This window comes from Nyctereutes procyonoides, unplaced genomic scaffold (assembly GCF_905146905.1).
Source record: "Nyctereutes procyonoides isolate TBG_1078 unplaced genomic scaffold, NYPRO_anot_genome, whole genome shotgun sequence".
Lineage (NCBI taxonomy): Eukaryota > Metazoa > Chordata > Mammalia > Carnivora > Canidae > Nyctereutes > Nyctereutes procyonoides.
Genome location: NW_026575044.1, coordinates 18860492 through 18886688, shown reverse-complemented (window position 1 = coordinate 18886688; position 26197 = coordinate 18860492). Strand labels below are relative to the sequence as shown.

Here is a 26197-nt window from a genome sequence, read left to right as displayed (position 1 = left end):
GGTATACGGTCTCAGTGATAATTCACAGAGATCCTGATGAGTCTGGCCTGAAGCCGGTCCTAAAATGATGTGTAGCCTTATCAGGGACCCAGTATGGTCATACAGGGTCTGATGGAAATTCTTCCTTGTGTGTTTGCTTCTCCTCCCCCATCCACCTGTCAGGATTAAGTCCAGACGTACTTTCCGGAAAGGCAGCTCAGAGTGTGCTGTCAGGGAGGCAATGATGCTGAAGATCAATCAAAACCCCTTTCTCTCCCAAAGACCAGCTTGAGGAGGTTCAAAGAGCAAAGACTTTGGAGTTTGATTGACCGGACTTGGGCTCCAACCGTTTACTGACTCTGACCTCAGACAGAATATTTGAAATAGCCAAGCCTCAATTTCCTCCTCAGAGAAATGGGGGGGGGGGGGGGGGGAACAATGCACACCTCAAGACGTGGAAAGGGAAGCAAAACGAAAGGGTTCTCTTTCTTCCAGCTCAAGGCAAGGTTCTGACAGCCCGCTAAGCCAGAAATATCAGCCCCCAATCTGGAGTGGGTTTTGCGGTCAGCCAGGTGTGGAGCAGGAAAGCAGGCCCGCCTCCCCTCCTCACCGGCTGGCTTGGGTTGGGCGCTCATCCACTCCCACGGCAGCTCTGACTCCGAGGGGGGAAGGCGAGGCAGCCTGAGGCTAGTGGGGCGGGATGTGCCGCCTGACTCCAGAGCCCACTGCCCAGACCAGAGGCCGGAAGAGACCAGGGAAGCATTTGCCACCTTGCACTGCAGCAGCAACACTCTTTTTTTTTTTTTTTTTAAGATTTATTCATTCATGAGAGACACAGAGAGAGAGAGAGAGAGAGAGAGAGAGAGAGAGAGAGACAGACAGAAGGAGAAGCAGGCCCCATGCAGGAAGCCTGACATGGGACTCCATCCCGGGACTCCAGGATCATGCCCTGGGCCGAAGGCAGGCGCTCAACTGCTGAGCCCCTGGGGATCCCACAGCAACACTCTTTAATGAGGGCGCCCGGGAAGTCATGTTCTCTGAAGGGAGGACGCGAGGAGGGCCGTGCTCGCTCCCAGCCACCAGGCCTTCCCACGGGGCACCAGAAGGAGCTCCGCTTCCGCTCCAGGCCCCACAGCCAACCTCACAAAATGCTCTCTGGCATTTGCCAGCGAGGAGGCTTGGTGGTAGCTGCAGCAGCAGGTGTCGGCTGCCAGGTTCCCCGTGGCAGGCCAGGTGTGTGCCAGGCTAGCGGTTCGCCGGCCTCGGGCTTGCAGGCGTGTGGCCCCGCCCCGGGGACTGGAGCTGCGCCCCCCGTGGTGCGAAGACGGTGATTGCGCTGCTTTCTGGGGGGCATCACATAACCTGGGTGGGTGGCTCTGTGGTAGCAGGGGTTAGAGGCAGTGGGAGATTGCAACACGCTTGTTGCTGTGTCTCATTTGAGGGATTTCTTGTTTCTGTTGCCGTTATTTGGTCCCATTCATTATTATTCACGGCTTCGCTCAGGCCCTTGGCTAATGATGTTTATGAGTCAGGGAGGGCTTTGCTTCCAGCCATGTGATGATAATTCAAGGTTCTGTGTGTGTGCTTCGCAGAAATGCCCACATCCAGGATCTTCGGTGGGGCTGTCTTGGAAATGGTGGGTGACGTAGATTAGAAATGGCTAACCTGGTCTGGTTGGTGTGAAGACAAAGGCCCAGAGAGTCACTGGCCGGGTTGTGTGCCTGCGAGGCGGAGCTGGGCCCCCCATTCAGGTCTTCTGAGGCTCCGTCCGAGCTGCATCCTTTCCAGCCGGCCCGCTGCTCTGGCCTCCTGCTGGCCCCGTGTTTCTGTTTCCAGTTGCCACTGAACTGTTTAATCACATGTCTTTTTCCTCCGATCGGTTGTGGTCTTTCCTTTGGTACACAGATCAATGCCTGTTAACCGCACTCACCGGCCTCTGAGGCTCTGTTGCTGAGCTCGGTGGGAGGAGGAGGAAAGGAAAAACCCCGAGTTATAAAAGGCATCTTGTCCCCCTCGCCGTGCCCGTCTTCTCCGTGGGCCTTCCCCCCTGCACGTGTGGCAGGCCCTCATTGCCCTGCTTCGGGCTACTTGTTTGGTCACGACTTGCTGTACCTCCTGGAGACTGGGGCTCAGTGAAGCACCCAGAGAGGCTTAACCTGGGTCCCAAAGCACTTTGGTTAAAGATTGTCTGGTGCTTTTGTTCCCAGCATGTTGGTAGATTCACATCCTTCTAGACTGCTCACTTCCAATTCTTCTCAATATGGGAGGAGGCCTGGATCTGGTAAATTCATAAAGGCTGATAATCCCCAAATTACGTTTGTGTGTAAACGTAAACACACACACACACACACACACACACACACTTCTTGTAACTTTTTTCTGTGACTTTTTAGGAACTCGACACCGGTATGTGTCGGAACATTCTTTGCATCAGGCAGATGTTAAAATGTGTTTTCATTCCTTAAACAAATAACTAAGTACACATGAAGGCAGCCCAGAAGTTTATCAAAACAAGGTCCTGAGACAGCTTACATCTCTGATGCTTCTCATGGGCATTACCAAGAGAGCTGTTCCTGGGATGACTCCTCCTCTTAGTTGCCAACGAACTACTGAGTTTGTTGACAATGACAACCGGAGCAATAATACTAGCAAAAGCTAGGAGAGCATTTGCCACGTGCCAGACATTATGCTAAATCCAGTGCATGGCCTTACATATTCCTCACGACAACCTTGCAGAGTTGGCTCCCATTCACTTCTACAGATGAGAACTGTCAGGGCTGCCATAGCTGGTGTGGACTCAGGCTAGAATCCAAAGGAAGGCAAAGCTCTAGTTTATTTATTTTTTTAAGCTTTATAGCAAGCTTTTGTTCATTTATTTCTTTTTACCACTTTATTCAGGTATAACATACGTGTAAAAATCTGTACAAATGCAATGTTTATAATTTGCTACGTGTGGGGATAAATATATACCAGTGAAAGCACTGTGATCATCGAGGCCATAGACTTACTCACGACTCCCAAAGTTCCCCCCCACCTCCTTTACTATTATTTTGTTGTTGTTGTTATAAGTATATTTACCATGAGGTTTACCTTCTTAGAAAATTTTAGGTGTACAATACAGTAGTGTTGGTAAGGCTGTAACTTGAAAAGGCAAATGTTAATTTTATAACTGGATGCTAAAGAATTACATGTGAACTTCATGTGACCAAATCAAGCATTTTACTGAGATGGATGCTGTGGGGATGCCACAGAAATATGCAGCCTAGTTTAGAGGTTCTATAATCTGCTGGTGGTAATCTCTGCACATGTGAAAAGATAAATCACAAGGGAGGATTCTCATTTGGTGGGAACAGTGATGTGTTGTTAGAGATACAGGGTTCCAGTGTGGAGGAGGGACATGGGTTGTGACCTTTGCATGGACCATGGTGGCAGGTACCTGATAAATGATTCGGTCAGTGGTTAAATATACAAACCAGCAAGACTGTATAGATGAGTCTCTCTAGTGCAGGAATACTCACAGCTTCAACCCTAGTGCTGATGCGTGACAGCAAGACAAGGAAATGGTACCATGGTGGAAAATCACCACTCTGCTGCCTTCATCCACAAAGTCTTACTTGGAAAAAAATAAATAAAAATGCTGAACCAAACAGTATGCTCAATGTCATACTTGATTTATATACAGGTAACAATCTCTCTCTCTCAGGAACCAGGTAACAGATAGCCTGCTGACCAACAGCTGGTTCTTTGCTCAGCTCTATTCTAGGACCATACCTTTTAGGTCCCAGCGCTTTCCTGAAACTCCACTTCCCAGGCACAGATGCCCCTTAGCATGCATTCGCCCTGTGTGTGGCCTCAGAAGTCAGATTGCTGAAGTCTGAGTGCCACTTCTGTCTAGCTGTGTAATCTTGGGCAATCAGTTATTCTCTGGAGACCACAGATGGTGATTGTAGAATTAAAGAAAGTAATCCATGGAAAATGCCTAGCACATAGTCATGGTTTATACGTGTTAGTTCTTGTTGCTGTGGCTTCAGATAATGTTGTTAGAAACACTTGTAAACTTTAAAAAAAAAAGGCTCCCAGTGAAATAAATATCCTGGCAGAAAATAAAAAATAAAGATCCCAGTGTCTATTAAGGAATAGTTAAAAAAAAAAAAAAAAGGAACCTCTTTTGAATTCCCCAGCTTAATCCAGGGGAGTTGAGAGGTTGAGGGACAGGTGTGAATCTTGGTATGTGAAAATGCACTCAGGATTTGTTTCCATTGGATTTGGTAAGACACACAGATAGGCAAATGACTGTCATGAAGGAGGAAGATTATACTCACATATATCTTAGAAACAGGAAGTACATCATGCCATGTCTGTGGCATGAAGAACCATATGGTATCAAGCACCAGGGCAAAAGCCTTTATTGTGGTCTTTATGGGAAGGAACTGTCAAGGCAGGATAGGCAGCCTTGGTATTGGCTGGTTTGAATGATTTCAGCAGAGTTTAGAAGCATTCTTTTTTTTTAATTAATTAATTAATTAATTAATTTATTTATTTATTTATTTATTTATGATAGTCACAGCGAGAGAGAGAGAGGCAGAGACACAGGCAGAGGGAGAAGCAGGCTCCATGCATCGGGAGCCCGACGTGGGATTCGATCCCGGGTCGCCAGGATCGCGCCCTGGGCCAAAGGCAGGCGCCAAACCGCTGCGCCACCCAGGGATCCCTTCAGCAGAGTTTAGAGTGTAGAGATTGCCCCTACTTGTTTGGTACCTAGCCCCAGGGTGCTATTAGGGTAGGGGGAAAGTGGCTCACCCTGTGAAAGCTCCATAAAGGATGTAATTGGAGGATATCAGCTCTGGGACTGATGGGTTTGCACATGAAAGGCATGCTGTGGGGAAGGTCATTTATTATCTCTGGGAATTGGCTAGCCCTGGGAGAGGCATTCTCTCCAGGATCAGTGAAGCCCCAAATGTCATCAGAGATGGAAAATAAAAAATAAAAAATAAACATGATTAATACAAGTGGCACTGTGATCCTGGATAGTGCCATTAGGGTCGGTATTTATGAAAGGCTCATGCTAACTCATCATAGCTTCTGTCAAGTTCACAACCAACTCAGACAGCTTCTGGTTTAAAGAATACCATGGGTATCTCCACAGTAGGGAGTAGATGCCCAACCCTACTACCATTTCCATTGGCCAAGATGGCTTGAGGAGCCCCAAGAGCTCACCCCTCTGGACTTAAACCTACCTATCTGTTTTACCTTTGATAACTCATTTCATGAGGTGTTCTATGAAAATCTGGTTGCCTCAGCCCAATGGGCATTTTAAAAGATTTTTTTCTAGAGCTGGATCCACTGAGGTACAACTTATTTGGACAGTATCTAATTAGGAGTAGCAGTCACTCAAGCCTTGGCCCTTGGCCAGTCAGGAGGGCATCCCCAGTCACGCCGTGTAGCCCAAAGCTGTGATGGTTGTAGTTGACAGACAACTCACCCACCAGGTTTCTCCCTGCTATGTTTTTAAATTTGCTTTCAGAAAAAGGCATGTGGTGTCCAAGACACTTGGGGATACACAGATGTGTTTAAACAACTTGGTTTCCTCTTAGGTTCTGCCTTAATTCAATAATCCATTCATTCTTTCATTCAACAAGTAAACGATGTTTGGCAGAAGTTGTTGTGTTTTTTTTTCCCCCCTGAATTCCCAGGCAGCACAGCAAAATGAATCACTGAGCTTTGGGACTCAAATTCTCCAAAGTTGGAGGCACATGGAAAGCCGGTGTCTGCTGTACAATCAGCAGCCCAAATGGAGGCTGAGGGCATTAGTGAATACAGCCTGTGGCCATGCATTAAGCAACCACTGGACTTCATACAGTCCATGGAAAGGAGGTGGAGGTTCAGAGGCTCAAAGTAATCAGTTTCATTACCATGTCACCCTGTTTGTTCTGGTTGGCTTCACTGGCTGCCCCTTCCCTCACATTGACCTACCATTCTGCACCAAAAGAGCAAAGTAGGAGGATGTGCTAATGAGTCAGGGTACATCCACCACATCACGGGAAAAGTAATTCAGGGTACGTCCTCCTGCTGTTGGCTTGGGGCAGCACATTTCTTTTTTTTTTAATTTTTATTTATTTATTCATGAAACACACAGAGAGAGAGGCAAAGACACAGGCAGAGGGAGAAGCAGGCTCTATGCAGGGAGACATGGGACTTGATCCTGGGTCTCCAGGATCATGCCCTGGGCTGAAGGTGGCGCTAAACCACTGGGCCACCGGGGCTGCCCAAGGCAGCACATTTCAACGTAAGCCCACCCAAGCAAAGGCATGGTTGATATAGATAGGAATAAATTAATAAATAGTGCTCTTACTTAACAGGCAGAGTTGGTTTAGCTTCCTATTACCATCTGATTTACTAGCTACTTACTGAATTTTTCTCCTTGAACACACTCAGGAAACCAAAACATAAAGGAAACACAGTGTCTAGTTCTTAAGAGGGTCAAGTATCCAGGAAGCCAGGATTGTATGGTATTACTTAATAGTTAAGTCTTTGAAGCTAGCTTGCATGTGTTCAAATTCTGACCCGGCCCACCTGCTAGTTGTGCCGGTAACAGGATGAATTGCTCACTCTTTCTGTGTCTCAGTTTTCTCCTCTGTAAAATGGGAATAAATATAATAACCCTTCCACATAGGTTTGTTGTAAATATGAAATTAATTGATACATGTAAAGGTCTTGGAGAGTGTTCTAGTAATAGTAATAGTTATAGTAATTAGCAAATAAGTATTTGCTATTACCGTTACTAGCGCAGTTGTGAGATAAAGAGTTTCAGAAACTGGAACACATGCCTCAAACAACTAGAGGAAGCCTTCTCTGGCCTCTTTGCCATGGCATCAAGGGTTCCATGATCAGTGCTCAAACATTCTAGAGCATGGGAAGGAAGCTTCTGGAAGCTGAGTCACCTCCCTGCAGGTTTCCCTGCAGGGAACAGAGAGGGAGTGGAAAGGAATGGCTCAGAACCTGGCCAGACCAGAAGAGAAGGAGCTACATGGGTTCCAATTCCAGGATGGTGCAGGCATTAAAATGCTTGAATAAGATGAACTTCTCAAGAGTCATTTCCACTCTCTTGAGGGTCTGAGTCAGATTGGATGTTTAAGGAGGAGTATCAGGTCATCTTCTGTTTGGGCCTGCCCCTTTCCCACATGTATATATTAGAAACTGATGCCTGGGTCTTGAGCTGCCTCTGCCACTGTCACCATGAAATTTTTACTGAAGAACCTACCCTTACACAGTGTCAAGAAGAACTCTTGCCTTTCCCAAGGCCTTAAAATATAACAGATATATACCTGATTTTCTCTGGGTGATCATGACATGCTTCCAACCACCCCATCCAGGCCCCCAGAAGGCTCAGAGGGCTTTTGAAGATATATAAACAGCCATGTTTGTGTGACGTAAAAGAGGAGTATTAGACCACGTTTACACCTGTTCATCTCCATTTATCAATGTTGCCCACCAATGAGTACACATAGACTGAAAGACAATGAGAGAGGGAGTCAGTTTGCAAAATTCTGCTTTAAAAACAATCTTGGGTTGAACAGAGAAAAATAGATTGGTGTATACACATACTTATGCCCATAAATCATCTCTGTAACAGAGAGAAAGTAAAGAGATTTGGCATTTGGTCATGGGAATATTATATTGTTGAGTTAGATGTCTTTATACGGTGTTTTTTCATTCAGCCCTCATAATTACCATATGAAAGGAATTATTATCACTTATACTTAAGGAACCAGAGCCCCACCATCCAACCCACAGTGTCCACCCACTAGGAAGTTACTCCCTAACACAGACAGTCCCTCAGAGCATTACCAAAATATACCAGACAACAAAAGAAAATAACAGCCCAGGCGTGATGAAGCTGACCAGCTACTTATTTTGCTTGTAGAGGCAAATAATTAGCCTGAGCTCTTGCCGAGCTTCCTACGAACTGGGCTGGTGTGGTCGGGGGAGATTTTCCCTTACATATCCTCTTTTAGGAAAACCCAAATTGAATCTAATTTCTGCAGCTGCCGTTCAAAAAGCAGGATGGCAGCAGCAGTGGCATCTGGGGAACAACAGAGGTGCACGGAGCAGGACGAAATATGCCGGGTGCAAGGGAGAAACTCAGGGCAGAGGGCAGAGCCACCTGCCCCAAAGTGGTAACGAGGCCAGCGCAGAGCCAGTGCAGTAAGTGGCCGGACAGGTTGCCCCCCTCCAGCCCCCACCTGGCATCTCACAGAGCACCTTGCAGAGTTCCTGGAGCGGAGGAGCCTCCTGTACCTTTGTTCTCTCTCCGCCACGGCTTGTAAGTATTAGCCTGATGTTGTTTACTTCTTCTCCCTATCTCTCCAAGGAATATGATTCACACGTTTTCAGATTTATTTGAACAAAATGCAATAAATATGCTGCTTCAATTTTAACTGCTGGCCTGTAGCCAGGGTTTTTAATGAATCTGGCCTGTGCTACTGAAGTGTTCCAGAATCTCCAGGGCTCTGGGCACTGTGAGATTATACACACTGGTGTGCGTGCCCGCGTGCTCTCGTGCGCACACACGTCCCCACCTCCTATTCCCTGGAGGGCTGGTGACTCACAGTCAACTACAGGTTTTTCAGAGCCGACTCTGGTTAAAATTATCAGGAGCCTTTATTGTTCAAGGAGAGGAAGGATTCCTTCCTCTCCTTTCACGGCTGCGTGGAAATACCATCTTTTAATTTTTTTCTCCTCTGTAGGAATTACTGTAGCCACCTCCAAAAGCTGCCATCATGAGCCTTGTCTCTTTTCCTTTGTTTCCTTACAAATGGTCACTAGACCAGGTCCAGCCTATGACAACTTCCATGTAAAAAGAGCTTGATATGGGGGCTTAATGTGGAGATAAAAGGACTCTGAGTTGATTTTCAGCACAACCAGTCAATGCACCATGCTTCGAGAGGTGGGAGGAAACAGGACGAGGCACACCCACAGAATAGTCCCAGGCAGGGCACACTTTTTTAGAAGGACAGAGAGGAAAATGAGAGGTGGCTGCAGCAGACATGAGCACACATCTCCCAGACCCCACATGCTGGGAAATACGACTGACGGAGGGTAAAATGGAGGATCTGCAGAATGGATCCCACTTGGTGACCCCAGGCTCCTCTCTTTGCAGGACGATGATCACTAAGATTTCCTTTAGCTTCAAAAACCTGAAACTCCCAAAGTTTTGTATCATAATGAACACTTATACCGTTATGGGTAGGCACCCAGGAACCCCCTCAGAAGGAGGGGTCTTCTGTAGGGAGGGGTGACTTTAGACTCTGGGCATAGTTTCCCGGTAGTGACAGAGACAAAGAGTGGCTCCAAAGACATCACCTATTAATATGGTGGCCAGATGCTGCCTCATTGCTAAGGATACCACCACCTATTTCTCCTTTCAAAGGATAGACCATAGCCTGGTGTCTTCTATTAATATGTGACTTCTATTAATGTCAACAGCCTATGTTAGCTTTTTCTCTCCCAAAGTTACTATCAAAAATAAATCACAGATTAATTTGCAGAAGTCTGCCCACCTCACTCCATCCCCATCTCATTTAATCTCATCCCCTAATGGGACCTTCACAGTCATTAGGCAAAACAAGCAAAGAAATTTGGAAGCCAAGCACCTGGGCAGGCAAATAACATAGAAGGCCTGGCTGCCCTTAATGACTGGGGACGAGGACCAGGGTGCAGAGGTCCAGGCTGAGAGAGTGTCACCAACAGTACACAGCATGACTGCTGGGAGCCTCCACTTCCTCATCAATGCAATGATAGAATCCATTAAGTGATCTTTCAGCCCTGATAGTCTGTGATTCTGACATCCCAACTGCAGACTTTAAGTGGTTTTCCCTTAACATCTTTTACCCTCATAGTGTTTGAGAATTAAAGACACTTACTTACAGTTAAACACCTCCTTCTCTGTGTTTCACTCTCTGGAAATGGAATAATAAATAGCTCTTATTTCTGCTGTGATTCCTCAAATCATAAAAATTGCATCCTCTTATTTATAATATTCATAGAATTGTAGAATGTTTTTTATGTAGATGGGGGAAAAACACCATCTTGTTTCTACTTCAAGCAGTAGTATTAGTGGTGTGGTTCTGTGTGTCTTTCTCACGCTCTTTGCAAGTGCGGATGCAGCTCCGTTAAACACAGACTCATTGATCATGTGATCTCTTACTAGCCCTTTGCTGGGTAAACACCATTAGAAACATCTGAGAAATACAAGACACAGACTCTTCCCAACTTACTAATTATCTTATTGGAAGGTCAGGATTACTGCGCATAACAATAATGACGACGACGATGATGATGATGATGTTAACAACAGTGTGCGTGTTAGGAGCCAGGCAGTATGCTAGATTCTTGATGGATCTTTACTCCCTGGAAGCCACGGCAATTTCCATAAAGGATCTCGTCTTTATTTCCATTTTACCCACAAGGAATCTAAGGCTTAAATTAATTCATTTGCTCAAAACTGAGCAGAGATTGAAGATGTATCTGACTGGTTGGTTCTATGCATTCAAAAGGTCATGTAACCAAGGGTTAAAATGAGTGTAAGCACGGTCAGCAGAACCATAGTGTAGGTGGAGTGCTTCCTGCAAGGTCAGGGATATGGAAGTAAAGGAAGGTTACTGGCCACTTGAGTTCCTACTGGAAGGTAGAAGCAGGAGCCAACCCTGGGCAGTGGGGAGGAGGCATCGGCCCAAAGATGAAAAGGAGAATATGGCCCCCTGGTAGATGTTAAAGGGAAGCCTGGAAGACGACTGCTTTGCCACCTGTAATCCTCTTAAACGACAGGCGAGCCTATGATGAGCCCATTGGAGAGAGACAGCTTCCACCTGCCCAAGCCTGGACCCCAGTCGCTCTGTACGCTGGACATCCTTCAAGCAAATTCCTGGCTTGACAAAGAACTGCCTCAGATAACTGATTATTTTTAAAATGGTGCTTATAAAAACAAACACATTCCACTTATTATATAACCAAGGCCGGAAAAATAATGTTTTACTGTCAGTTTTATTAGTTGGGAAATGTAATAATTTCCAAGTTTGAGAAATACAGTCCGGGAATTTTTCTTTTTTAAACTTTTGTAAAGTCTTGCATTTGCTTTATTGGCCCTTCTTGGCCATTCCATTTGCTCCCTGAATGGGGTTTTCTTAAGGAAGCTTAATTCTCACTTGATATTGAACATAGAAGCTTTTTTTTTTTTTTTTTTTTTTTTTAAGCTCTGAGTTCATGGAGATTTTCCACAGTTGGAGTCTCCTGGCACATTCATTGCAAACTTTTTTCAACAGGTTCTAGGACTTCTTAATCCTACATTGGGCCATTATTTGCGTGTACCCAGGGCTAGCTAGACAAAATTAGGAAGTAAGCAATTTGCCGAGAAGAGTTCTTTTCTTAAACCTTTGCCTAAAGGAAACCTCTCACTCTGTCACTTTTTGGGAGCCCAGACCCTAAAGTGTCATTCTGTATTCCTAATAGCCATGAGGAAGGAAGACTGTTTAAGGGAAAGCACTTTAGAGAGACATGGGTTCAAATTCCTGCTAACATTTAGTTGTTGTGAGACCCTCAGCATGTTTCTTAACATCTCTGGGCCTCATTTTCCTCTCATATAAAATGTGGTTAATATTATCTACTTCATCAGGCTGTGGGGAGGTTTAGATCAAAAGTGACACATGGAATTAATCTTCAAGCAAGGGCAGTTAGTCCTGAAGTAACCAAAAGGACTTCATTAAAAAGAGCTTCCCTGTAAGGCGGCTCTAAGGTGTGGCCTCCTGAGTCATTGTTACCATGAGGCGCCTAACACCCTGTGTGGGGGACACATGACAGAAGCACCCTGACGAGCCTAGACCTGATTATGCTCCCACGCCTTTTCATGTCCATTTACTACTGCATTTTATTTGGTTTATCTGATAGAAATGAGAGCTCTGTTGTCTTCTCAAAAATAAAAGTGATTCTCAAAAATAGAAGTGGCTCTTAGATCTTCTGTTACAATGGCCAGATGATCTCCCACCTGTTGAAAAATCACAGGAAACCCTTCTGTCTACCCAAGATGCAGAATCAGAAGGGACTTAGAAGCCATAAAGAAACCTCAGGACAAAAAGGAGCAGCATGCCCAATGTCATAGAGCTAAAGATCGTGAACCTGGGAATGCCACCTCTGAGGCCAGCTTTCCTGTGTGACCGTAAACCCTGCAGTGAGCACATGAAGTCACCCCTGTTGGGAAAGCTCCCACGTAGTGTGGTTCTAAATGAATCACTGGGACAGTGTGCAAACTGTTCCAGACAATATCAATGCAACATGGCTCATTATCTATTGCACGTTCACCCATCAGTGTGGGCTGTTCCTGTGCTAAACTCATCCCATGGCTTACCATTCCTGTGTCTGCATGCTCAGAGCTTCACCCTGGTGTGGCTTGCCTTTAGTTAGGGTGATAATAATCACTGCCCTTTCTCAATTATTAGACTAATTCTTGCCCTTTATGTTGTACAGCACTGGCATTTTTACCAAGGTCTTCAGAAGTTCCTTCTTCATTGTAGAGACTCAGTAGATTTTTTTTTTGAATGAATGAACAAATGGATAAATGAATAAACACATGGATATTCCCGGCACATATCAATCCAGTGGTATTTATAACTTGCTAGACTGACTTCAGTTTACAAATTAAACAAGCCATGAAATTTGAATTTAGTAAAAGAATTTTGGGGGGCCTCTGTGCCAGCTAATAATAATCTTGACTATTTTTTTAATTTTTTTTTATTTATTTATGATAGTCATACAGAGAGAGAGAGAGAGAGAGAGGCAGAGACACAGGCAGAGGGGGAAGTAGGCTCCATGCACCGGGAGCCCGACATGGGACTCGATCCCGGGTCTCCAGGATCGCGCCCTGGGCCAAAGGCAGGCGCTAAACCGCTGTGCCACCCAGGGATCCCCTTGACTATTTTTTTTAACAAGTTGTTAGCATGTCCTGGTTTAAAGCTGTGAGATACTCACCTCTTTGGGAACTGACCCTGGTTGCCCGGGCAGACCTGTGCCTTTGGCTGGCTGTCTCTGCTCTCCTGATGAGACCAGCAGCTGGCCTGTCCTCCGATGCTGATGAAATGTCCACTCCCTCTTGTTGCTATTACTTGCTTTACTCTCCCCTAGCCTCTCACTTTCTTTCCTGTGTTCAAAGTTTCTTTAATGGTCTGAGATCTGAGCATCAAAAGGAGATTTTGCGTTGGGAATAAATTCCTTCAAAAAGTATAGCAAATACCCAGCCCGTGAAGACAGGAAGAAAAAGTGAAACCTCAATGCAGGTGTAGAAAAATCCACACTGGCAGAACACATAACGTTAGGTGGGGACTTATCTTCAGGTAAATATATTATAACTTCCAAAGAGTCCACCTCCAGCTGTCCAAATGAAAAAAACAAGATTTGATTTACAAAAAAAGAGGATTTAAACATGGCTTTGGATGTCTTCACCACCTACTTGTCAGTGTCTCTCCCATAGGGCTTTGAGAGGAGTGTCTAATGCAGAATTTACCTAGTTAAGGTTGAGGAAGGGAAAAAGAAGCAGAGGGCAAGAATATGGGAATTGTCCACAGTAGGGCACACTGGTTAACCATTCCATATCAAAGGTTCGATTTCCATCCTTGATTTTAAAATATCTTCCATTGGCTCTCTGATCAGAAACACTCCAGGGGCAGCCTCTTTCCTCCTAATCCAAGCTGGGGTAGAGAATAAGCCACCTTTTCTCCATGGTTGGGTGTTTGTGTGCCAACGTGGAAATCCTTCATGACCCCCCATGACCCAAGTGAAATCCAGACTTCTGGCACCATTCCCAGCCTGCTCTGGGCCCCTCTCCTCTGTCACATCATCTGCCCATTCTAGAAGCTATGCTGTAGCCCCACAAGAACTCTTGCCTTTCCCCAGAGATGCCATCCTGTTTTATGCACCTGCTGCTCCTCTTTCCTGGGCTTCCTCTTGTACCCTTTCAGCCAAAACTTCCACACCGTTAAAAACCCAAATCAAAGATCACCTCCCAGTGAAGCCCCTTCCTGACCCAGCCGGGAAGCCACTCATCCCCCCCTCTTAGTCATGGCTCTTATACCTGATGCCACTGTTCTTATCAGAAAGTATTAGAAATTAATATTTATATATTTGCCTCTAGCTCTTTGAGGGTGGAGACTTATCTTTGTGTCCTCACACCGAACTGGGGGATGGCAACTCTTATGAATTTCATTATTGGCAAAAAAACTGAAGCACAGTGAGGTTAAATAAGCTGCCCAGGTTCAGACAACCAGTAGCTTGTAGAACTGTGATTTGAACACAGGGAATGTGGGCTCACAGCTCACCCTTTTAACCATTTTGAAATGCTCTTTTTCCATAAAAATGATCACACCAGTTAACCTTGTTACTTTTGTTGTGGTGTCTATATTAATGTATATTCTTATTCTTAATCAGATCAATTATGTATATTTGTATATGATTATACAGGTAATAAATTCCATCTTGAAATATTGTTCTAGAATATATGCTAGTGTGGCCCCAGGTGCCAGGGAAGGTAATGCAGGTGGTCTTCTTCAGCTCAGGGGAGATTGTTATTTTTGTTTAAATTTCTTGTTCCTGCATCTTTTTTTTTTTAACTAAATATTTGACGACCCAAAGACTGGACTGTTTCTTGTATTTTAAGGGTCCCCCAAAGGACCTGGAGTTGCTATGTTCGCACACTAGGCACTGAAACTTTTGCTGAACTAATTAACACAAGAACAAAACTGCTTCCTCATCATCAACTACTAACAAGAGAATGTGTCATCAGGTTGAATATTTAAGAGTCGAGAAGCTTTCTCACCGGGATCCCAGCTTTGAGAGAGTTGAGCATTAGTCAGGAGGTGGAAATGGAGCGATAACTTAGCTTGCAATCTCTCCTCCAAGGCGCCTGTCCTTCATTCAGGCATCTGGTGGCCTCCGTCCTAATCACCTTGTAGATGTCTCACGCTTCCTGATTGTGCTCCTGGCTGGCCTGTTCTGAGCCCATTCTCAGTGCCAGCCACTGTGCTAGAAAGCATCTTATAGGTATTATCTCATTTAATCCCCACGATAACCCTCTGAGGTAGGTGGCTCATTAAACTTTTTTTTTTTTTAATAAGGAAATCGAATCTTTGAGAGGTTAAATAACTTGAACAAGGTCAAATACCTAGTTAAGCAACAGAGCTGGGATTTAAACCAAGGGACTTCTGACTTCCAGGTCACAGCCTTATTCACCACCTTAAGACTCCTTTCCTTGAAAGTAGTATATTCTGCAATTACCGGCTTGCACATTTGGATTCTGATTCCCTTTTCGACAGAATGTTTCTGCCTCCATGTCTTCATTTTACTTTCCTCATCCAACATCTCCCTTCCTTTTTAAAGAATGACTAAAAAATTCCACAGATATTTTTTATTCTGAAAATCAAACCTCACCTTCCTGCTTCCATGACTCTGGATATTTTGAAGCTGCCTCTCCTGAAATGCTTGTTCCTTTTTTTTTTTTTTTAATTTAAATAGCATCTCACAGTCTTCAGTCTTTGGAATCCCATTTCTTGGCCTTCCAAATGAAATCCAGAATGCAGAAGACCTTGTTCATTTTTTTAAAATATTTTATTTAAATTCAATTTGCTAGCATTGGGTGAAGTCCTTATTCTTCATCTCTGTCTGAAGACTAGATTCCCTATGAATGATTGATTCAAATGGAGTAGTCCCTTCATCAGTTCCAGACCTCCCCAACGACTGACTTTCCTTCTCTGATTTCAAGCCCCACCAAGGACTTTTCATCCCCATTGTCCATGTCTGTAAATTTCCCCCTACTCTTCCTTAGATGACCAAGGGATCTCCTCAGATGCACTAACTGTTGAAATACCCCCTTTTAAAAAATCTGAAATCCTATTCTCAATCCTGCTGCATGTAATGACATGTTGTCCATTAGCTCTGTCTGTGCAGCCATGCACCGGTTGGAACCAACACAAACATCATCCAAACCAGACATATTCTGGGCCACTTTGGGGTCTGGTGACAGTGAGATTTCCTTAGAGGATGGTGGGGGGAAAAGTGCACCACATCCCATTTCTTGAATAGAGGCTTGCATAATCAACCCTAGTAGAAAGAAATGTTGAGGTGCATTTAACCTCATTAGTTTCAGTAGGACTGACTCTCTCCAATCCATCAGAGTTGAGCTACATTAGTGAAACTCAACTATTTCCAAATCTCATTTACATAATGGATGAGATGTGAAATGAGCCCAATGAGAGGGGAGCCGCCCGGAGGCACTAAAGTTTATCACAATATGTAACAGTCCTTTTAGATCATTGCATTAAATTTCCCCTAACAAGGTAACAAATTAATTGTCTGTATTACTGTACTAGCCCAAAGTCTATTGAGTGCAGAGTATCAGTGAAGAAGCAGCTGAAGTTTCGAGGATGGTGGGCGGGAGTGATGTTTAGAGGGATGTGATGAATACTACCTTAGCTCTCTCTTCTGCCCCTTTAAGAAATCCTCGGCACCTCTGTAATCTGATGGCGGACTTTGGCTTTATTAGTGAGGTAAGCGAGGATGAGTAAATCAACTGTATCAGACAAGCCTCCGGACATCTAGAAATTGATCATTCTGCCGAAATAAGCACTCTGTGTTTATTAGCTGGGAGTTCATCACTATCACTTCTCCTCATCCAATTCCTAAGAGATTTCAAAGCCATCATCATGGTATTAGCTCGTCTGACTGAACTACTAGAGATAAAGATTAGGAGATCTATCTAATGATGGGTCTGAGTTTCTGCGATTTTTTTCTTCTATTGCAAAGAAGAGAGCTTTTCAAGTACACATTCTGTGTCCACGTGTGTATGCCTGCACACAGTCACACTATGTTTGCATTCTATAAGGTGAATTTAAATAGTGGAACAAAGTAGGTTGTTTGAGGAAGAGGTCCGGTAAAGGTTTTAAAACAATATAATTTTGCCAAACATAAAGGGATGACTACTTAACAAGTTGGATATATGTTAAACTGACATCTCTAGCTGACACAGGATGTCTATACAGTGGATGATATTGCATTGAGAAGAGTAATTTGATTCTATAACTGCATTATAATCCTAAGATCCATACATAGTCAGGCTCCCACAGATATGTCCGTGAGAAATGAGTACGTATCAGACTGATCTTTCACAAACCAGTAAATATGCATTTATCTATTTATACATGTATTTATAGACACACATGCACTTAAGCTCCTGATATCAAGCTCTTTTCTCAATGTGGCTTCTAAATAAGCAGTAATCAAAATGCAAATAAGGTGACCCAGTTAGCATCAAGATCTGTATTACCATGCAGATGTGCTCTGCGACTCCACACTGCAATGGTAAAAAGGAAGACCCTACAAAAGATGCTTATATTAACCAGCCTTGACTACTAAGCCCTTTATATTAAGGAGAATCTCCCAGAGTCAGTGGTCTTATAGCTTGGATCAAATCTCTAGTTTTTGGCTTGGTCTGTCTGTAAGCTGCCCTGTGAGTGTAGACTAAGAGATGTGTACCAGAAGAGCAAGAGGATGGCTACTGTGAAGTCTCAGAATGGAACCCTTGCAGCTCAGTGCCAACATGCTGGCCTGAGACAGGCCAAAAGTAAGGCCGGGGGGTCAGAGTCATGGCTCTGTCATTCTCTCTCTGAGATGCTTGAGAAAGCCAAATCTTATCCCCTGTTTGGGGATAAGTTGCTCAGGAAGGACCAGACTAACTCTTAACTGCCTCAGTTTTACTTTACTTAAGCTTCTTTGTATTTATCTGTTGATGAAGCCTGTGACGTGCTTAAGTACATTACAGTAGCAAATTCCTAAGCCACTTGATCTCCAAGGACGTAACAAGAGCATACTTGGTGCACTGTAGTATTAAATTGGTTTTAATTACATGTATGCATTGTTTCTTCCCTAGTGAATACATCTCGAAAGTCCCTTTGTTATATTTTTCAGAGAACAGCTACCACTCTATTGTCTCCACATTTTTTTTTTAAACATGGGAGCACAGTTACATCAGCATTCTGTTTGATTCTGTCTGCCCTTTGTCCTTCTATGGCGTGCATGCGTGTGTGTGTGTGTGTGTGTGTGTGTGTGTGTGTGTAGGAATTCAACCTAGAGGGAAGGGTTCTAACCTGAGCTTAGAAGTAACTACGAACTTTAAGCTGGTTGCAAAATGTGTCCTCTGTGCATATGTATGTGTGTGTGTGTGTATATATATATACCAAGAAGAGGTTCTGATGTCTGAGATTCAGAAAGATTTAAAACCTCATACTCAGTATGTCTTTGCAGTTTTGATATTTGCTATATTTCCATTCTGGATGATACCATTGGGTGCTTCTAGAAAACACCTTTCATCTGACATGAACGTTTCACTCTAGGATCAGGAGAGACTGACTTATGTATACATGATTAGAATTTACTACACCAAAACTGTGAAGGTATAAAGCTCTGTGAGGTTCCAATGGGTAAAATATTATCCTCTCAGCCCATTTCTGCACTCCTGAATTAAGAGACGGAAGAACTAATTAGATTGTTTAGTGTTTTCTCTGAATCTAGAAAGTTCGGAATCAGAATAGTAGAGCTAGAAGAGATTCTGACCAGTGGGAATATGAAATTCAGTGAGATTGTTCAAGTTGATCCAGGAAGTGGGGCAAATCCTGCAATAATTCAGTGTCTTAGAACCTTGGTCTCTTAAGACTCATATCAACAAATTATCTGTGTCTAATACAACTTATTGACAAATTATCTGTGTCTAATACAACTTATTGACTCTCAGTGTCCACTGACTACTTTATTTGTGTCAGTTGTATGCTAGGAAGATAGGGAGAAAAGCATATAAAGTCTGCTTCCTAAAGAATTTAAATCTTATAGGGGACACATGTAACCTGAACATATGAAATAAGTTTCTAATTAGAAAACTAAGACAATATAGTGCTAAAATATAATAATAATAATAGTTGACGCAGGTGACTGCTTATTACACCCAGGCACCATGAGTGTTAGTTTTCTGTCACTACTATAACAAGTTTCCACAAACTTAGTGACTTAAACAACACAAATATATTACTCTACACTACTGGAGGTGAGAAGTCCAAAATGGATTTCCCTGGGTTAAAGTCAAAGTATCAGGAGGGCTGTATCCTTTCTGGAATCTGTAGAGTAGAATCTATTTCCTTGCTTTTTCCGGAAAAAGCTTCTTCAAAGCCACCACTTTTTCAAAGCCACCAACGTAGCATCTCACTGACCCTGCTGCCAACATCACATCTCTTTCTAGAACTCTTCTCTTCCACCTCCTTCTTCCACTTTAACAGACCCTTTGATTCCATTTCAACCATTTGGTAATCAAGGCTACTCTCCCTGTGTAAGGGCATTCATTGGCCACATTAATTCCTTAAAAAAAAAAAAAGATTTTATTTATTTAATTTAGAGAGTGAGCATGTGCGGGGGGAGGAGCAGAGGGAGAAGCAGACTCCCCACTGAGCAGGGAGCCGGATGTAGGACTCCATCCCAGGACTCAGAGATCATGACTTGAGGGCAGATGCTTAACCGACTGAGCCACCCAGGTGCCCCTGGCCACATTAGTTCTATCTTCAGTTCTCCTTTGCCATGTTACATTCACAGTTTCTAGGAATGAGGATATGGACGTCTCTGGGGAGCTGGGGTTTTGTTTTCTGTCTACTATAATGTATAATCTCATTTAATCCTCACAACGGGTTCATTTAACAGATAAGAACACTGAGGCAGAGAGTTGATATAACCTGTCCCACATCACACAGCTGGTGAAGCTGGTAGTCTTATTCCAAAAATGCATTCTTTACCTCTACTCTCTACTACTTGGAAATAGCAGATTTAGAAAACAGGACTGTTTGTGGACTAAAGTAGTGGGGGCAGCTTCCCCCAGAAGGTTTGGGCCTAGGATAGATGTGTTTTCTTTGTCCATTCATCTGTCCAACACCGTTGAGCATCTAGTATCTGTCAAGTTAAGTGTTGGGGAATCACTAACAAAGTAAGACACAGTTCCTGACCTATAGTCAATGTTTCAGTTGACTCCAAGAATGTCCAAAAGTCTGTCCAAGATGATAGGACATACGAAAGAGAGGCTCTAATTCTACCCAACAACAAGCTGTAGGTTTCATTTCATTTTTCCCATCTGCCTTTCCAACCATATCTCCCAGTATTTGGTTTTTATGATTCCTCCCAAGCACTCTTGTCTCAGTTGCACAAAGAAGGCTTGTTATTCCTGCTTCTACTCTTGTCATTTCCCAGGCCTGGTAGAGATAGAGAGAGCCTCCCTCCACTCCTGGTGATTGAATTCTGCCCATGGAGACCAGGGTTTCTGTACTTTTGTCTTCTGTCTTCCTGAGTGGATGACTATTCTCGTTCCCTGTGCTTAATGGTGCCTGGCACGCAACAGTCCTTAGTGAATGTTGAATGAATAAATAGATGAGCATAGACCACCTCAGATCCCACTGAGATCTCATTTTCCTCCTAATTCCTGAGAGACTCATTTGACTTCCGGTCTTATTTGGTTTTCCATTTCGTAAATCTTTCTGTCCTATGTCACTCTGCACTTCTAAACTTTCTGTGCAAATACAGGACTCACATCTGCCAAGTTGTGCTAGTGGGCACTCAAATATTTGTGGATTTTAAGATGATTAAATCTACACTCACTGAATAGCATTCTATTCAAGAGTAACCTTGCCTGAATTTCACCTCACAAGGTCCTAGAATGTAGTAAAACTCATTTGACACAAAACACATGGTGAAAGAGTCACTATGGTTGAACAGGCTGTTCACTGTTCACGACACTGGGCTCCAGGGGAGGGTGGGGTGGAAATCCAGCTGGTGCTCCTCCCTTGGGACCCGGTGTGGTGGAGATGCCTGTGCACATAGGAAGCCAATGTCTTTTTCTAATGTTCATGGTGGTGTCCTCTCTTTGCTGAGATCTGGGTCCTTGGACCTCTATCCTTCAGACACCATATGAGTTGAGTAGTGGAGGCGCTGCCTTTGGATGATTAAAAAACACCTTAAGAGGGCACCTGGGTGCCCTCAGAGGTTGAGCGTCTGCCTTCTGCTCGGGTCATGATCCCAGGGTCCTGGGATCGAGTCCCACATTGGGCTCCCCACAGGGAGCCTGCTTCTCCCTCTATGTCTCTGCCTCTCACTCTCTCTGTGTCTCTCATGAATAAATAAATAAAATCTTTTAAAAAAACCCTTAGGATCTTTCTGTGTTCTTATAAAAAGTAATAGCCACCTTTAAGCTATGCCAAGGTTATTAGAATGCAATTCTTAGAAAATAGGGACTTTAGCGGTTTGGACCAATGCTGTGTCCCTGGTACAGTAAACATTCAATAAATACTGGTTGAATTAATGAATATGATAATGCAACAAAAATAACATTCTTATTGACTTCAACACAGAAAAATATTTTTTCCCCAAGTTCTAAAGGTATTACCTAGTGCTTGATTCATTTTCTTCTGTAATATACATCCCCCTGTGTGCCGTCAGTGAAGTTCATTTGCAAACAAGAAAAAAGAGCAATGGATCAATCTAGCAACAAGCTATGAGAATGGGAATTATTATCAAGTTTTCAAGAGTTTTGTCTTGTGCAAAAATATGGCATTTACTGTTGACCCAAAAGGGAAAGAAAAGAACATTGAATTGAGTCAAGAAGCATGGATTTCTGCACCACTTCGGCACACATGATATGTGAGTTAGGGCAAATCATCTGGTCCTCTGTGGCTCAGTTTCCTTATCTATGTATTTGGAGTTTTACCATCTGCCTTTTGTCATCCACAGAGATGCTGCAAGGGGCAAATAGCATTATGTATGTCAAAGCTCTTTGGAAGATTAAAAGCCACTGACTGCTCAATATAATATACCTCCCAGTGCATGCCAAGCCCTGCATTCTGCAGTGTGAAGGGGGCCAGAGAGGTGGTTGATGAACCCAACCACCATCTCAGTGGTGTCAAGCTCTCCCACTATTCCAGTCTAAGCTTTGTCACCAGGAAACAATTGCATTTGCAAATCATATAATTAAAATATTAATTAAGGTGTTCAACAAGCCTATATTAATTACATAGTATTTTCTAGATCTACTGCTCTCTATAGTGGGTCTTACAACATGAATTACATATGATCCCTAGGTGACTATTCCATTAGCCTCTCTATATTAAAGAACTTGTGACATGAGGACCCATCAAGGAGTCAGGATCTAGATCTCCCCACCTCTTACCAACTGTATGATTTTACATAAGTTATGCACCCTCTCTAGACCCCCTTTCTCTGATCTAGAAAAGGGGAATACATAGTACTCATCTTACAAAGATTTTCTGTTTGTTTTCCCCCTAAAGAAAATGAGATAAAGTGGCTTTGTAAACCTAGAGCAACATACAAATTACTCTAAGGTGAGGCTGGTTTTTATTATCCAAGGTCACAGAGCTCATTAAAGGGATCCTGGGAAAGTCAGCCAACACAGACCCTGCTTTTCCTCCATGACCCCTGTGACCTTGAACAACCCCAGGAAGAGGTAATTGAACAGCAACTACTACTTTGGAAGGAACAGAATCAAAATATTGAAGCTATTGACTCACCCTTAAGGCAGTAAACAGTGCTTTGGTCTCTGACCTTTTTGCATCCTGGGGCAGTCAATAACTTGGCCGCTAGATGCAGCGCCTGCCACTGATACTGATTTGGGAGTACTTTAACCTTGAACTAAGCTCCAAGTAACCAAGGCAACAGGAAGTCAGCTTCTGCATCGGAGGAGTGGGAATCCATAAATCAAGTCCCTAATGCAAACACGGTGTGCAGGTAGAGGTTTGAGGGGATAAGTGGTCTATGAGAAATTACCTTTGAAAATGAGTGACTGTCCCTCGATACACCACAGCCCAGTTTCAAAGGCTTTTTAAAAAACGTATCAATAGAGGTCAACAGGTTATTAGCAGAATGTTTTCCTATAGGTTTAACTTTTAAAAAATATTTCCTCTTGGTTCTGTCTTTTAATTGTGAACAGATGTTGGATCCACATAGTTATTAGCATTGTTATTTCCTCCTTTAAAAAATGTACTGGCCTCCAAATATGCACGCCTGAGTACAATCTGTTCCGTGTTGGGGTTTACGGATGTGCTGGACCCACACCCCGTATGTGCTCTCCACAGTCTGCTATGTGAGGTTGAGAAGTGATCCTGTCCCACATCAAAGCTATGCTCATCTGGACTCAGGTCCCAGGGTTAGTTGAAGTAACATAGCTCCGTGGTCCAGTCAGCACAACGCCATCTCTAGGTCTCATCCTGGTGGGCCTCCAGCTTCACACGTCTCCCTCCCATGGAGAGATGGAAAGCTAGGGCCATGCTGGGAAGAAACTTTCCAAATGTCCCAGCATTCTGCCCTCATGTCAGGTCTCTGAGAACTATGTCCGATCATTTCGGCACCTCTCCGTGGAGCATCAGCTGCCGCCTGGAATGAAGGGAAACAAACACTTCTGGTGGCCAGCCTGCCCAGTGCTGTGTCCCTGGGAGGAGTCACCCATTCCAGTACCCCAAGCCCTCTGCTCTCAGGCAGATTTTGTGGATTCCAAGTGCTGTTAGATTAGTCCTTGTTGAAAGCTTATCTAATATACTTGCTCATGTATGCTATTTCTGGGATTGTTTCCATAATCCTTTCAAAACCCAAAAATGTCTGAGAAAACATCAGGGCTCTTTTTTCTTTTTTTCCTAATTGCTTTTCAAATTCATTGGATGGCAACTGACAAACAGTACAATAATCTAGAAAATCCTAAATTATCGAGGGTTTTCAAGACAGCTAATAGTGACAATTTGAATTATAGAGTTCTTAAGTGTCATTTTATTACTTTTAACATAAACACTTGAATAGCAAAGTATGCCCAATAGAGGTATGATCGAATGAACTTTAATGAAATGATGTGGACTGAGACTAATTTGGATTGTGAACATTTGCATGAAAATGGGTACAACAAAAATGACTTGAAATCAGTTTGTTCCCAAGTGAGAGTTAAATATCCTCCTGCTAATCCTGTTTGCAGCTTGTTCCCTAAATGGGTCTGTGTCATAATCTGGGCAAAGAATTACCTTCCCAACCTGTGTCCACAGGTACAAAGATGACATATCAGTGGGTTTTTCCAGAGGAGCTGTTATCCAACAGAACTCTGTGGTGGCTTGGAGTTGCAGAGGTGTGCCATGAAGGCACACTTGCCTTCGTTCAAGGGGAGCGTGACCCCAATGGCATGGCATACCAAACTGGGGGACTCTCATCAGACTCAGGCCTGCTGTCCCCAGTTGAGGTTGTTTGCAGCCAGTTGTCCAAGCATAGCATTCTGCCCCAAAGCCTGTGCTCTCGTAGACTTCTTGATTTTCCCACAAGTCTGCTAACTTTCTCAAAGGAAACAAAGTTTAATATGTGTGTGGCTTTAAAAATATTAACAATAAAAATATTAACAATAAAAAAATTAACAATAAAGAAGGCTAAGGGAGTAAAGGTAAAAACTCTCTCTTCCTCACCGAACTTTCCTGTTGCCTCCTTCCTGAGAATAGCAACTGTTACCCGTTTGGATGTATCTCCTGGTGGGTGATTCTGTGTGTATTTTACATGTACTATAGTGATGTGCCTCGCCCATCCCTGACACACCTGCATATTTCACAAATGGGCAGGCTGTCCACATTCGCAGCCCTTCCTGGCTTCTTGATGCCTTGCAATCTTTCTGTCACCGAATTTGATGTCTGTCTACCTCCACTGTCAAAATGCTATGAAATATAAAATCCAAAAAGTATAAACAGCATTATTATTCACAACAGAAGAGGCGATGGTTTCAGAGGGTGGGATGGCATAGTAGGTAAATGAAAATGTCAATATGACTTTCTTCCCTAGGTGGTTATAGGTGCCTTTTCCAGGTGTGAGGCTAGTGCCTAGGCATGCTTGATGTGAACGGTGCTGTCGGCAGACAAGGGCGGTAGACAGGTGTTAACAGACGACCAGCTAGGACAGGATGATCCACAGGCCAAGGATTTAGCATCTGGCTGTTTGCAGACTCCCAGCCCTAACATTAGGGCTGTGTGAGTTTAGTTAGTTATCTCATAACCTCTCAGAAATGTGTTTTCCTCATCTGTAAAATTAAGAAACTAGTCGCTCTGTGCTACCCACTTCACAGGGCTGCCACCAGCCCCATCTGAGCTGCTTTCATGGTGGCAGCAACATAACGTTACTCTGGGAGAGGACTGAATCACTTCACAGTGGTTGGGTTGGAAGAACAAGGGTCAAGGGCTATTGTGATAAAGCCCTTTTTGTTGTTGCTCTCAGTGGCGGGTAGCCTAGAAATGAAGAATTCTGTGTGGCTGACCATTTGACATTCAGATTCAGACACCCTGAGCCTCTGGCCTGAGGCTTGGACCAGTTGGAGAGCCACTTTTCTGCAGCTGGGGACATAGGAGGGGCCCAGAGGTCCTTGGTCGGGTCAGGGAAGAGAGGGGAGCCTTTGCCAGCTGCTTCCAGTTGCCACAATGAAGCAACAGGCTAGGGGCAGACAGTGATAATAGTAAGAGTAACAGTAACAGAACACACTTACAGGTCATGGACGGTGTGCCAGACATCGCTCTAAGTGCTTTACATTAATCAATTGAGGGATACTCTCAGCCACCCCTGTGAGCTTATACTGTTCCACCCCATTTGTAGGCCGAGGAATCTTAAAGCTTGGAGACGTTAAGTTACTTGCTTATGATCACATAGCTAAAAATTAAGAGAGCCTGGATTTTCTTGGCCTACAAAGCAACGTTCCAGAATCGCTCTGTAATTTGTTACATAGCACATTTCCAGGCCTTTACAGAGGCGCTTCACAAGAGGTGCTCTTCGGCATCACAAAGACATGATTTCTGATGCTTATTAGGACCAGAGACTGAAAAGCCTCCAAATCAACATTCACTGGGCCATGGGGACTATCGTTACACAGCAGCCCCCACGATGCAACTTGTGCTCCGGCAGCCTGGCCTCTCGTCCGAATCATCTTCGTTTCCCACCCAGAATTTAGTGTACTCTCTTCATGGGATTAAGAATAGCTTTTCCCTCTTCCTTGCTGCTTTAGCATGAGCTCTGGAAAGCCTTTCCTCACTTGTCCCCACATGAATCCCGAACGCCTTAGTGGTCCCCGAGCACCTAGGAC

At 43.9% G+C, this 26197-nt stretch overlaps 1 protein-coding gene across 1 annotated transcript in view; it reads left to right on the top strand.

Annotated features, from left to right (window-relative positions):
- Positions 1-26197, top strand: part of SETBP1 (SET binding protein 1) — a 360671-nt gene that overhangs the window by 310212 nt on the left and 24262 nt on the right.